This window comes from Microtus pennsylvanicus, chromosome 11, assembly GCF_037038515.1.
Source record: "Microtus pennsylvanicus isolate mMicPen1 chromosome 11, mMicPen1.hap1, whole genome shotgun sequence".
NCBI classification, from domain to species: domain Eukaryota; kingdom Metazoa; phylum Chordata; class Mammalia; order Rodentia; family Cricetidae; genus Microtus; species Microtus pennsylvanicus.
In genome coordinates, this window is record NC_134589.1 from 3,507,655 (window position 1) to 3,521,022 (window position 13,368).

At 52.4% G+C, this 13,368-nt stretch overlaps 1 protein-coding gene and 1 long non-coding RNA gene across 6 annotated transcripts in view; one reads left to right on the forward strand and one right to left on the reverse strand.

The window, feature by feature from the left end:
* Rbfox3 (RNA binding fox-1 homolog 3) overlaps positions 1-13,368 on the forward strand; it is a 421,435-nt gene that overhangs the window by 311,001 nt on the left and 97,066 nt on the right. The window contains exon 4 of one of the 5 annotated variants that reach the window (XM_075989932.1): positions 11,125-11,268. The exons of the other annotated variants lie outside the window; for them this stretch is intronic. The gene's annotated coding sequence lies outside the window, so the exon portion shown is untranslated. The remainder of the gene's footprint in view (positions 1-11,124; positions 11,269-13,368) is intronic. 5 annotated transcript variants of the gene reach the window in all.
* LOC142831749 (uncharacterized) lies at positions 2,716-5,733 on the reverse strand. Its single transcript, XR_012907068.1, has 3 exons — positions 5,699-5,733; positions 5,487-5,600; positions 2,716-2,831 (listed from the first exon to the last, which is right to left on the reverse strand). It is a non-coding gene; the product is annotated as an uncharacterized LOC142831749 (long non-coding RNA).

The window sequence follows — 13,368 nt, forward strand, 5'->3', positions numbered from 1 at the left end:
CAAACCTCCCTGGCCTCTTTTCACTTAGGGGCAGAATCAGCACCAGGTTGTTCCTGGGTCCTTGGAGCTATCCCACCCTTACAAGTTTAATGATTCTATTGATAATGCCCCTTGTGGGGCCCCTGGACCTTTCCTGATTGTCAAGGCCATTCCCAGATAGCCATTAGGCCCTCAGATAAGATGGATTCTTTTCCCTCTGCCTGCCCTTAGCTTGTCTGGCAGTAGGCTTATCCCTCCCATAACTCTTGAATCCCTTTTGGAGGCAGGGACAGAGGGTGTCTCCCTTAGGCTGGGGTCCACTCACAGGCTGCCTGGAAAGGGCTCTGTGTTGTCTAAACACAGCTTCATAGGTTGGTTTGGCTTAACTGGATGCTACTCCCAGGACCCTCCACCCCCAGCCAGGGACCTCTGTCCTTGCAACCCTCAGCCAGGCAGTGGGGAACGTCCTAAGTATTCCCTTGCTGAAATATCCAGGCTATTTTAGGACAGGGGTGGATCCTAACCGGAAAACTCTCCCTCCTCGGCTTCCTGATGCACTGGCCCTCCTGAGGAGGCTCCACCCTCAGGCTGGCACTGGGAGCCTTGCAAAGAAATAGAAGTCCTAGTCACTCCCTCCCTCCCTGAGCAACCTCACCCAAACAGGTCATCCAGTGCTGTCAATCCCACATCAGACCCCACAGGGACCCCTACTGCCTGTTAACCACCTGACCTCCGCGTTCCTCTCCCACTCGGCTCATATCCCTGAAGACCAAGCCTTTCTTTCACCCCATGGTTTGCAGAAAACACAGCACAGCTCTTGGGGAATCATTGTGACTTGCTGAGCCCAGCTCCCCAGCTCTGGTCCAGTCCTGACTACAGGCTGGGGCTCTCTTCTCTCTACTGCTGCTCTCTCGCCTCCTCCTCTCCCCTCCATCCTCAGCTCTGCTTGCCTGGCTCCAGTCTAACTGTGAATGAGGACCCGATTCAACCCTGGGATCTTGTTCCTCTCGATAGACCATAAGGCCCTAAGTCGTTCCCTCTCTGACTCTACCCTAACTGCTCCCACTTTCGTTCAGGAGGGGCTCTCAGGAAGGGAGACAGGGCCTTTAGTATAGGTGCCCCTACCTTCAGGAAGTTCTCCTGACTACAACCATCACTCCCCTGACTAGGTCTCATCCCACTCTTCTTCCTGGTGCCACATTGTGTCTCTGCTTGGACAGGGTTCCAGGAACCTCAAACACTGAAAAGAATGGATGGATAGATGAATGGATAGATGAATGGATAGATGGATGGATGGGACGAATCAGGATGAAGCCCAGACAAAGTATCAATGAAGTGCTATTCCATATAACGCCCAGCCCTGTCCAGCGCTACCACCCCCAGCTTACCTGTGACCAAGGTCACCTGGCGACCATGTCTTCCTACCCAATAGAGGCAATCAGGTGAGGCATTGATGTTCCCACTTTAAAGCTGACAATGTAGCCAATTCCTGCCCTGTTTGTTATGGGTGCAAAGATGAGTGTAAGTCCAGGGTCTCCGCTCCGCAGAGCTAGGCATGGGTGTGGGAAGGGGGACTGACGCCTGTCCCTTAGAATGACTGTGGCAGTTCCCCTTATAGGAGAGGGTGCAGAAGTTACTGGTGCCTTGTGAGGAAGGCCTTCCATCAGAGACCCTTGCATGCTTTGGGAGCATCCCTATCGTTGGAGACCCAGAGTGTCCCCCGGGAGGGCTGCCAACAAGGAGGGGAGATAGGATATCAGAGAGTGCCGTGTGAGTGTGAACAATAGACCGTCGTCATCTACCTCGGACTTGAGCAAGGATCTTTCTCTGCCACTAGGCAGCTGTATGACATTGAGAGAGTCACCAGACCTCTCTGAGCCTTGGGTCTCTCCTCTGTAAAATGGCAGGATGCTTTGTGTGTATCATGACCAGTGCATGCGGTGGGAGAGAGAGCATCCACTCTCAGGTCTGGACTGGTGATGAAGTAGTCATTCTGCTTTCCTGGCTCACCTGGATTCTGCCCAGTGACCCGTGCTCTCATCCACCACGGATCCCACCCTTCTCCCTTTGGGGACCTGAGATGGTCTCATCCCAGGACTGTTCCTCCTCTGCTTTCTCCCTGTCCCCTTGAGAACACCACTGTCTCTTCTTCCCTCCTGCTCAGCAAACACCCTTCACCCCAGGCTCTCCAGCTATGCACAGCCTGCTAGCCCCACCCCCACCTGCTCTGCAGCCCTTGTGCATTCTCTCTTTATTCCCTGGGGTGGACACCCTGTCATCAAGTGGACCACATGCCTAAGACACCCAGGTGGCCATGTTGCCTCCTGGCGAAGTTGATGCCTCTGGTGACCAGCAGACTCCCGGGAGACGCCACACTGCCAGCTCTATCCTGCTAGAGCAGCTGTGGGGTTGTACTCGCACCAAAGTGCAGGTCCAGCCTTCTCCATCACTTTAGGATGAGGTCCATGTGGCTTAAGCCAGCGTCCCAATGCTTGCTTGGCTCCCCTGTGGCTCTAGGAACAGCAGCAGAACACTGGTGCTGGTCAGCTCCGTTGCCTCGTGTGTCCAGGTTTGCTTGACTTCCCCATTGGGCAAGAGGAAGGTGAGGCTGGAAAGGGCAGTGCTTTCAAGTCCAGCACCCACACACCATCTCAGGGCAGGGCTCATCAGGAGCCTGTGTCCAGGACATTCTCCCCTCCCACCTCACCTCCAGCATGTCTGGCGATCTTCTGAGTCCTTGGGGTCTCCTTATATGCCACTGGTATGTGGTACCCCTAGAATGCGAATGCCTTTGAGGGCAGGAGGTTTGGTCTTCCCGCATTGTCCAGAAAGGGAGATGGACTTGGTGAGAGCTTGTAGAACAGAGAGAGAAGGAAGGGGGTACTGATGGTGGCCTGTGTTTATCCAGTCGTGGAGCCTGCTGTGTGACCGGAATACCTCCCAGAGCCTCCTCCTGCTGGGCACAGTCCTGAGTGAACACAGGGTGCTGGACAGTTGATGGGGCTGCAGCATGGAGGAGACAAAGGATCCTCCTCACTCTCCACACTGCTCAGCCTCAGGCGAGGCTTTGGATTTCAACCAGTCAGGGAGCCCTGGGGAGCTAGCAACTCCCTGCTTTGTTCAGAGCTGGACCCCAGGACTGAAAGGACTTAGCATAGGGGAGAGAAGGACCCTTGTACGAGAGAGCGATAGTCGTCTTCTGTCTGTGAACAGGGGTAGGGAGTGGGGACAGGGAGTCTAGCCCTGATGCCCCTTCTGGTGGCTGCAGACTGGAGCTTGGCTTCAGGAGTGGCTGGCCATGGGTGGGGATGCCAGTGGAAAGTGCCACCAAATTAGCAGTGATTGCAGGTGAGACAAAGAACAAATGGGGTAGCGGAATGAGGTGCTCTATAAATATTATGTTTTAAAAGTTTGCCCTGGAGTAACGGAAGCTGTTTAAATGTGAATATCCTGTCTGCATTTTAAAAGCCTGATAAGAAACTAAGTTTAGCAGCTGTTTCCTGGGGCCACTCTACTGGGGGCCCCTGCCCTCCCTCTAGTTCCAGATCTCCTGGGCCCACAGAGAGCAGGAAATCCCACCTCACCGTTCTAAATCGCCCCTCTCTCCCGTCTTCCCTGGTGGCTACCACTGCCCCAGCCTGCTTCTTCCAGATGCTTGCCTCTCTGCCTTCTCTCCTGTGGTCCTGCATCTACTGACCAGTTAGAGCTGGCAGCAGCATCTTCTGGTCCCACCCCTCACGGTTGGCATTCCTTGGAGGAGAGCCGCCCTGATCTCCAGCCTTCTCACCAATCAAAGCAAAAACCTGTCTCTCCCACAAGGGGACTGCCTCGCATATGCCGGTAACAAAGCGTCGCTGTTTCTGTTTTTCTCCCGGTCACCTCTGGAAAGGTGGGCGCTATCCATCAGGTAGCAGCATATTAGGACTTGGAAAAGCAAGACCGATGTTCACATGATTTAAAGGGGGGGGGGCGGTGGGCAAGTGAGCAGGACTGAGCCCCGGAAGGCACAGAGCCTAGTCAGCTCTGTGGGGGCTGCAGCCTCTTGTTAGTCAGCCTCCAGCAGGAGTACCCAGGGAACAGTTTGGGGGGCTGGTTGGCATCTCTGGAACCTAAAAGTATATTGACAGTGATGAGATCTGACAGCTCCCATGAGGCATCAGGCATGGGAAACAAGAACCCATTGTTTGAACAATCCAAACCTAGTCACAAGAAAAACGAGAAATACCATTATAGACATGACCCGTTCAGCCTTTGGCTGAGGTGAAGCCATTTCTAAGTCCCAGGACAGTGGCAGGGACTCCTCGGGGCTGGAGGAAAGGGTGCCTCCTGGATCTAGCTCATGCTTTGAAGCTTTCATAGATGGCCCTCAACCACCTACTTGCCTCTCTCTGCCCAAGAGGGAAACAACCCAGAATCTAGAATCTGGGGACACTGGTGATTCCAAAGGGACAGACAAAAGCCACGGTGGCAAGATGGCTAACATCTCGGGAAGGAGCGCAGTATGGGGATTTTCTTTTGAAAGAACCAAATGGCTTTGAATACCAATCTCTGGGCAAAGCTAAGGGCAAATGGGGGAAAGTGAGCAATTTGGAAAAGGGAATGGGACCACAATGGGACCAGAAAAATCACAGAGCAGGGGGCAAGGAGGTGAGACGTGACTCCCAAAACTAGAGGCCCTGGGTCCTACAGGAAGGGGATCTACCTTGAATCGAACAAGCCAAGGTCAAAGAGGGGAGGGGAAAGGTCAGAGGTTCCACAGGTGGAGGGGTGGGTATAAACAGCACCCCCAAGGGTAGGTGGGGCCTGAGGATAATCCTAGAAAAGGGACCCTATCTCTTCACTCTGTTATCTCTGCTGACTTGTCCCTGGCATGGTGATGGGGCAGAGGCAGGCCTGATTGCTTTGGTCTTGGTCATTCCCTCAGAGGCAGCAGGATTGCTGGAGAGAGGGGTGGGGGACGTTGTCTTCCAGGGTCCTGGGTTACTCTAACTAGGGAGTTTGGGCCATCTAGACTTCCCTGGCCTAGAAGGATACTCCCTGAGACTAGGGACCCCTCCTGCCCCACTTAGGTCTCCTTGTCTACAGGAAACCTGGGATGAAGTGGGGGTCAACAGAGGTTCCAAAAGCAGTCAGTGACGTGCTAGCGCTGAAAGGAATGGCAAGATACTGCAGAATATGGCAGCACCTTCAGGAGAGCTGCCCAGGGTGCTCAGGGTTTTGAACCCACCACCACCTCCACCACAATTCAACAGTGAGAAGCGAGGCTTGCCAGAGCCTGGGCATCTTGGGTGAGGCCACCTACAGCCACATCCTACCTGACTTAGAAAGGAGATGGTTGGCTCGGTGGTAACAGGGGCTCTGACAGCTGTAGGCAGGACAGGTATACCCCATGCCCTGGGCTGAAGACCAGCAAATCCCAGCTAGTTCCCTAAATAGGCAGGGTCAGCTTGCTGTGATCTCGAAAGTTCTTATGGGAGGAAGCTGGGGTTAAAGAACGTTTTGTTTACCTTCCTGCTACCATTGCTGGTCAGCAGTTCCGGCTTGGCATATCCTGCTTGGGTGAGTCGGTGAGATGCGGCAGGGCTGGCGTCGGCAAGGGTCAGAAGTGCAAGCTGCAGTTGCTGGAAGGAGCGTCATGATTCAGGCTTGTCTCCCCATGACGGAGGTGACAGCCCTCCACCCTATCAGATCTCATACCCCCGTTCCCACCCCTGCTCACATTAGGGTTCTCTGCCTGCCTGGAGGTGTGTTTCCCCACCTTCTCTCCACAACCCTGGGTGTGTCGGCCAGGAATGAGCCATGGGATTCTGGGAAGGGAGGGCCAGCCTCTGACACCAGCGCTCTGACAGTGCTGGGAAGCTGTGGTTGAGTACCAGGCTGTACCCATGTCCTGCCACCAACCCAAGCACAAGCTACACAAGTACGAGCAGATAGACCCTCTGTGTACCACACAGCCCCGCCTTCTGGAGGTGCACCCTCCAGAATGTAAGTAGGGCTATTACAGCCCTTTGACGCCATAAGCCCACTCCTGGGACCGCTCGTTGAGGAACTAATTTAAAAAGAGAAGAGAGTTTCAAGTACCAGGATATTTAAGGCAGTAGAAGAAACCGCACTGGCAATCCGCCACCCACCCTGCGGCCAGGTAATGGTTAAGCTACTTATACAGCAGCTTGGACCTGAGGGTGGGAGACCACGCTGCTGAAGGCACCTGAAATATCATTAAGAGAAAGTAGGACAGCCGGTTACAACTAGGAGGACTCTATAATTACAGATAGAGGGGAGAAAGCAGACTGGGTCGCGGGCATGCACTGACCAGGGGTCTAGCTAGGAAAAGTCAAAGAAATGTTTTATTTTCTTAATTAGCAAAAGAATAGTCTGACTGGGTGCGGCAGTGCACACCTGTCATCCCCAGCACCCAGAAGGCTGAGGCAAGGGAATGCTCAGGAATCCGAGACCAATCTGAGCTATATCGTGAGACCTAGTGTCAAAACACTAAATAAGGGCTGGGGTATAGCTCAGAGGTGCAGCACGTGACCCAAGGAAGGGAGGAAAGGAAGAGAAAGAGGAGAAAGTCCTCAGGCAGGAGAGAGGCAGAGTAGGAAAAAACAGTTCATCTCCTGGATCGCAGACTTTTCCCATTGCTCTTCACTCAGTTACCCCGAGAGGGGTCCAGGCTAAGTCTCTTTCCTTGTGCCCTGGCCTGTGGTCAGGCAGACACCCTTTGTCTGTCCTAGTCTTTGCACTAAAACACCCCCACAGATAGGTGAACGTCAACAACTGTGCACCCTCTAGGTGATGCTGTCTCGCTGGTTTTTACTGAGCACATACTGCACCCAAGGGCTTGTGCCCACCTTTGAGAATACAGAAGAGGTCTGTCCTTGCACAGAAGGGGTGAGGAAGTGAAAGAGGAGGGAAAAAAGAGCATAGAAGGAAGGGAAACGAGGAGAAGGGAGGGAAGGAAGTGAATCCTCGGGCTGGGAAATCAGAGAGACCAGCCTGTGAGGTGACATTGAATTCTGGGGTAGTTTGTACCTCCCAGCAGGGTTCAATTTAGTGTAGCAGGCCTCCCCTTGCATCAACAACCATCGTGGAGGTCTCAGGAAGTTACAGACTGATAGGGAAATCCGTGTGTAAATAGTACAAAGCAATGTGCGAACACAGTCAGGGGGACTGGACAGTGTCGGATGACAGAGGGACTGGCTTGTGCCTTAGAGACATCTCCTGACCCCTGACAGATGGATTTGTGAGTCATGCCAGGAACCAACACAAGATAAAGGGCTGGAGACAGGGGGCAGAGCTTCCAGGAAGGACCAGTGCCAGGTCCAAGAGCCCCTAACCTTGAGGGCACTACTTGGGATTATCCTGGCTTAGGTATTATCACCTCCCCAGGGTGTCCACTCTGCTAGGAAAGGAAATGCTCCAGCCAGGCAGGTGCCTGTACCCAAAGCTACTGAGATCTGCCTGATTGGTACCCACATCTCTACGAGGAGGCCAACAGCGTAATGAGAGTTCAAATGTATTACCTGAAGGCAGCAGCTGGCATCTGGGAGTCATCCTGAGAGAAAAGAGAAACAGTCAGCAAGCATTGCCCCTTTCTCATCCACTCTGCTTCCAGGTTGTCAGGACCTTGGGGTCCTTGGCGGCGGTGGCCTGGCCCAACACAAAGGAAGGGCTCAGAGTCTGTGCTGGAGTCCTGTCTTGAGGCTCACAGAGTAGGGCAGGCAGCTGGAAAACCAACACCCAGTGATGTCCACCTGGTCGAGGTTACCCTGACTGAGGTCTTGGGGCATTTTTCATCAACTATAAACAAAGGTGTCCCTGGAATGGTGGGAAGGAATGGAGGGTAAGAGCAGAATAAGGAGAGAGATGCTATGTCAACTTCTGCAGAGACAGTCCATCACCTTCCTGCCAGCCCACGAAGACTGAGGCTCTCACAGCCTCAGGTTTACAGCCTGTGGTATCTTTAAACAGAGTCAGTCAGGATGCTGATACCCGACATGACTAAATGAATGAGCATCCTCCCCCATCCCGTATAACCAAGTAAATAAGTACACATCCATCGTAGGTAAGACTGGGTGCTGTGGAAAGAGCTGCTGATGGGTACGGAGAGAGAGAAAGGGATGGGTGATCCCAGACATGGTGCCGCAGATGGAGGGGAGCATTCCTTAGAGCTCCCCGGTGAGCAAAGGAAATTCCCCATGAAGGCAATGGCTCCCTTCAGGGAAACTCTGACCTGAGAAATGTCCCTCTCGTAGGGCACAGCCTGGCTCAGAACCTGTGACTGGAGCAGAGCTGGGGATGTGGGATTCTGGGAAGAAAGTCTCTTTCCAAGTGTCCTGTTTTAGATGCTGTCCGGTGTGGTAACAACACAGCCCATCAGCCCGAGGACTCAGCTCTGCCTTGGTCTCAGGGAACGGCCTGGGGTGCCCTCAAGTTATATTTGAAAAGGGACACTTGTTCTGTGCATGGTCTAGGCCCGAGTGAAGGTGGAGCAGCTCTAGACTGATGAACAGGATCTCTACCCAGGCCAGCTGCCTGAGCTCCTAAAGCCAGCCCCGGGCCACTGAGTGGACCCTGGCTAGAGGACACTGGAGGCCTGGGAGCCTGCGGTGAGTGCAGACCCGCTGCCACAGGGGAAGAAGCTGTGTTCGTGTTAATTGCGGACCCTTGAGTCCAACAAGATTATTGGAGCCTGGGTGACGATCCTCAGCCCCTCCTGTTTTCTAAATTCAGAAGTACCTGCTAATTATGCTATTAAGAAGAAGTACCTTTAACCCAAGAAACATTCATGATGCTTAATAAATATGATTAGAGAGGCAGGCAAGGAAAGGAGGCCCGCGGGGCTCCTGTTTTTCCCCCGGGAGTAGGAAACCGAGTTTCAAGTCTTGGCTGCCCTGGTCTAGAATTTTGCCCCCACCGAAGAGGAGCTTACAATGCAGGCTGGAAGGGAGGAGGTGTTTAGGGAACAGATGGAAAGAGTGATACAGAAAAGATAAAAGCCAAGTCCAGTGTGGCTGAGCTGGTGAGTGGCAGAGGACGCAGGGACATCAGGAGTCCTGGGAAGGGTTGAGGAACACATCAGTGATGGAAGAGCAGGTATTTATGCTGCTCACGGAGTGAAGATGCACTACTGAGTCTGTGGCGTGCCTAGGTCTACTCCTGTGCTAACATGACCCATAGGGCTGAGAGAGGACAGACTCTGCCAGCTTCCGCATTCAGGCAGGAGGAGGGGGAGACAGAGGGGAGGAGCAGGAGAAGAAGGAGAAGTGGAGGGAGGAGGGGAGGATAAGGGGGAAGGGACGAGGAGAGGACCTATGTGACACATTCAGCTCATCCCAAGGGGCAGCCCACCTCACCCCCGCTGGAATCTGCTGTCTTGTGGAGACAAGCCTGAGACATTCCCACATCTTTTCTCCCATACCACTGGGAAATTTCCACCGCATCTGGGACCTGCCTCAGAGCTGTCTCTTGCCCTAGGATCTACCCAGAACTTGTGGCCTTTGTGGATCTCAGGGCAGAACACTGTCCCTGGCATTTACGTGTGTTGCCTCCACCATCTGAAGAGGACACCGAGTTTTGTGTCCCACGCTTGGCAAAGGTTTCAGCATGTGACAGCCTGTCTTTAAACGTTAAGGAGATGCTCTAGGATAGTGGTTCTCAACCTGTAGTCTAGACCCCCACAGGGTCATATATCAGATATCCTGCATATCAGATATTTACATTACGATTCATAACAGTAACAAAATTACAGTTATGGAGTAGCAATGAAATAACTTTATGGTTGGGGGTCACCACAGCATGAGCTGTGTTAAAGGGGTGCTATGTTAGGGAAGCTGAGAACCACTGCTCCAGGAAGTGTCCGGCTTTTCACACTTCAGACACGGCAAGCCATACATCTTCTCAGGGTCTCCATTCTCCCACATCTATTGTAATGGGGTGTGCAGGGCACCTCTTTCTTCCTACCATCCGATTCAGCAAATGGGATTTCCTCACATTGAGAGATGACCACGGTATTCTGTGGATACTCAACCACCAAAGTCCCCACGGACTCTACTGGGATACCAAGCAGGGACTGCCAACAGCCTGCCTGGCTATCTCTCTTGGGTAGGGGAAAGCTGCTCTGGCCAGTCTTCATGGCAAGAATTGCAAGGAACACACATGCCACACCAGCACCGTGTACCCAGCAATGGGCAGTGTCTCGTCATCGTCATATTGCAAGAAAACTCTGTGGATAGGGCATGGAGGCTTCTCTGGCAAATTTCAGTCCGCCACAGTCCTCTGCTAGCTGCTGTAGGGTCCCTAGAAGCAAGCTGAGCAGGAACTGTGATGGAACGTGATAAACCCTCCATCCTTCCTTCTAGTAAGTATTTAGTGGACAGTATGATTTTTGTCATTTCCTTGAGTATTTCAGTTTTGTCTGATGGTCTGCTTAATTGGAGACTTATGAGGAGGTCTCAAAAGCTTGACTTGCAGGGGCCAGGGCTGGTCTCATGGCCGTGCCCTACACCCTTCCAAGGCAGGATCTCATATGTGGGTTATGTCAGATGTTGCGTATATTCATGCAGATTGTATGTACAGAGGCCATAGGAGAAACCTTTGCATAGGTCTGTGAGTGTGCTGGAACCTCTCCAAGATAGACTCAGACCAGGGATCATATGTCTCTGTATGGCTGACTCCTACTACACCAATGGCTGTGATGATCTGTCAGTTTTACCAGAATATGCTTTTCAGTTTGGGTCACATATCCCAGCATCTGAAAAGAGCCTGTGTGTATTTCTCTTTTCCCTGGGTGAAGTTCTCTGAAAGACATGCCCAGATCCTAGGGAGAGAGGTGTGGGTCATTGCAGAGTTCTGCCTGGTCCCCTTCAGTATGTCTCTGGTGTGAGAACTGGGTTAACTAGGAACCAAGTCAGCAGGCCCTGTGACTTTGCACTGGGATGTCAGTGTCAGATGCACCACGATAGTTTTTGGTACTTCCTTGGCAGCCCCTCATCATCCACCTCCTCCTCCCACCTCCAGCAGCACCATGCTCTGGTAGCCACAGACCTCACCTCAAGGAACTGCTGCCTCCAGAGCTGTTTGCTACTGCCCATCCCTGAGTTGTTTTTAGCCCACTGTGTCAGGTCCTGGGATCTGTTCTTTCAGGCTGACAGCAAAGAGATCCCGCTGGTGGCCTGCAGAAAGTATCTGCTGATGAGCTGTCCTAACACCTTGGGACCTTCAGCAACGCTCTTCTTACTACCTTAGGGGAGACACATCCCCTGACCCTCCTGAGAATTGGAGTCAAAGGTGAGCGCTTCCTGTTTCACTCCAAGCCACCTGACTTCTTAATACTCTCATGAGATGGCTCCAGGACCCCTCACTGCCAGGTCCACTCCGAGAAGCCTTCTGGCTCCTTTGTAGTGCAGACCTGAGTCATGGAGACTCCCCATGCCAATCATTTCTCTTGTCTGCCCTTATCTTATGCCTGCCCACCCCAGCTCCAAGGTTCCTGGTCCCTGCTGGTGTGTATCATAGAAGCCTTGTAGTTTTCTTTGGGGATGCAGCCTGAGCTGGGGCTGCCAGTGATGGTCCATTGATCTGAGACTGTCTTCATTTTTCTCCAGATTTCTAAATCAATTAACCAAAGTCAGCCAGCTCCGTGGTCTTTGTCATCATCGTGGCTCTCAACCATTGTCACAGCTGCTGTCATTCCACCAAATGCTTGGTGTCACACCTGCCCTCTTTCCAATGTCCCAGAAAGTCACAATGCTCTTACCTTCCGGGGGATGTGACAACTATATTTGTCACAGTAATTTGTCCTTAACACAGTCTAACCACCTCTGGCCCAGATCCAGGAGCCTTTCCTGAGTCCCCAGGGTGGAAGTAATAGATGGTGTGTTCAGATGAGGGGCTTTCATGCTGTGTGCTCCAAATGCCTCCATGTGGTGGTCTGAATGAAGATGGTCCCCCTAGACCCTTTGGTAGTGGCAGTATTAGGAGGTTTGGCCTTGCTAAGCAGCTGTAGCTTTGTTGAAGGAAGTGTGTCACTGTGGGGATGGGCTTTGAGGTCTCATATGCTCAAGTCACACCGAATGTCTCAGACTACTTCCTGTTGCCTTGTAAGCTACAGAATTCCCAGCTACCTCTCCAGCACCATGTCTGCCTGTATGCTGCCTTGAAAATGGACTAAACCTCAAACTGTAAGTCAGCTCCAATGAAATGTTTTCCTCTATGAGAATTGCTGTAGCTCGTGGCATCTCTTCACAGCAATATAAACCCTGACTAAGACACTCAGCAAAGGCTAGAGTGACAAGGTTGGCATGGAGTCAGATGCTGGGGGTGTCTGACTTCCAGGTTCAAGTTGAGCTATCTCAGGCAAGTTTGTGAGAAGAAAAGCTCTATTCCCTGGAGACCAGCGTTTCTGGTCTTCTTTTAATACTCTCCTAAGTTGGCTTCTTTAGCTCTGTTCACCACTGGGTATGGTCCTGGGAGCTGTGTGGACTGGCCCCCATGTAGTGAGGAATATTAGGCCTGAGTTGTGGAGACCCCCCTGATGTCAGTCATTTTCTTCTGGTCTTCTACCTCCCCAGCTCCAAGCCCACTCTCCTCCTGACGCTGGTCCCTAGGGACACACATCATATATATTCCTTATGGTTATCAGGGGTGAGTGATGTCTTCCTGGAGCTGGGACCCCTGAGCCTGGGCATGTCCAACTCCAGGATTTTCCTTGTAGGAGTAAGGGTATGAGTAGCTAAGAGTGCATTACTGGTGGCAAAAGTAGTCATGACAACCCCTAGAGGATGAAGGTGTCATGGTTGGCCAAGAAGAAGGAAGAGGGACAGGGTGGGTTACCAGGAAGTTTGTGAGAGAAAGAAGCCGCAGCCATAGCTAGAGCAACAGTGATAACAGCAACCATGCTGCTGGGTAGCTTTTGATAATGGGTGCCAGACTCAGGTCAGCGGACCAACAGTGATCTCCATGGACCTTTGTAGATAGATATTATTATCCTAAAACCAGAGTGGGATGCTGGACACAATGCCAAAGTTGTCTTGGATCTGTATCCCCTGTCTGCCCATCCCCAGGTACCTCTCCTTTTCCAAGGGATAAGAGGCTTCAGTAGATTGTGTAGTACTTAGGAGTCCCCTATTTCTGTGTGTGAGTTTCTTTCTCCAGAACCTTCCCAGTCTAGATCCTGCCCTGCTCCACTCCCACACCAGGAAAGCCTTGTCATTACTTCTGGGAGCAGCCAGAAGACCAAGAATGTTCTCCTGGGACTGACTGGATGCTGATATTCTAGAGACATGTGTCATCACCCAGGGTCTGTGACAGCTCTGAATGAAGCAGGAAGGGGAGGAGGTGGGGGGTGTCAGTTTAAAATGGAGCATTCGGGTTGTCTACTGCAGGGGA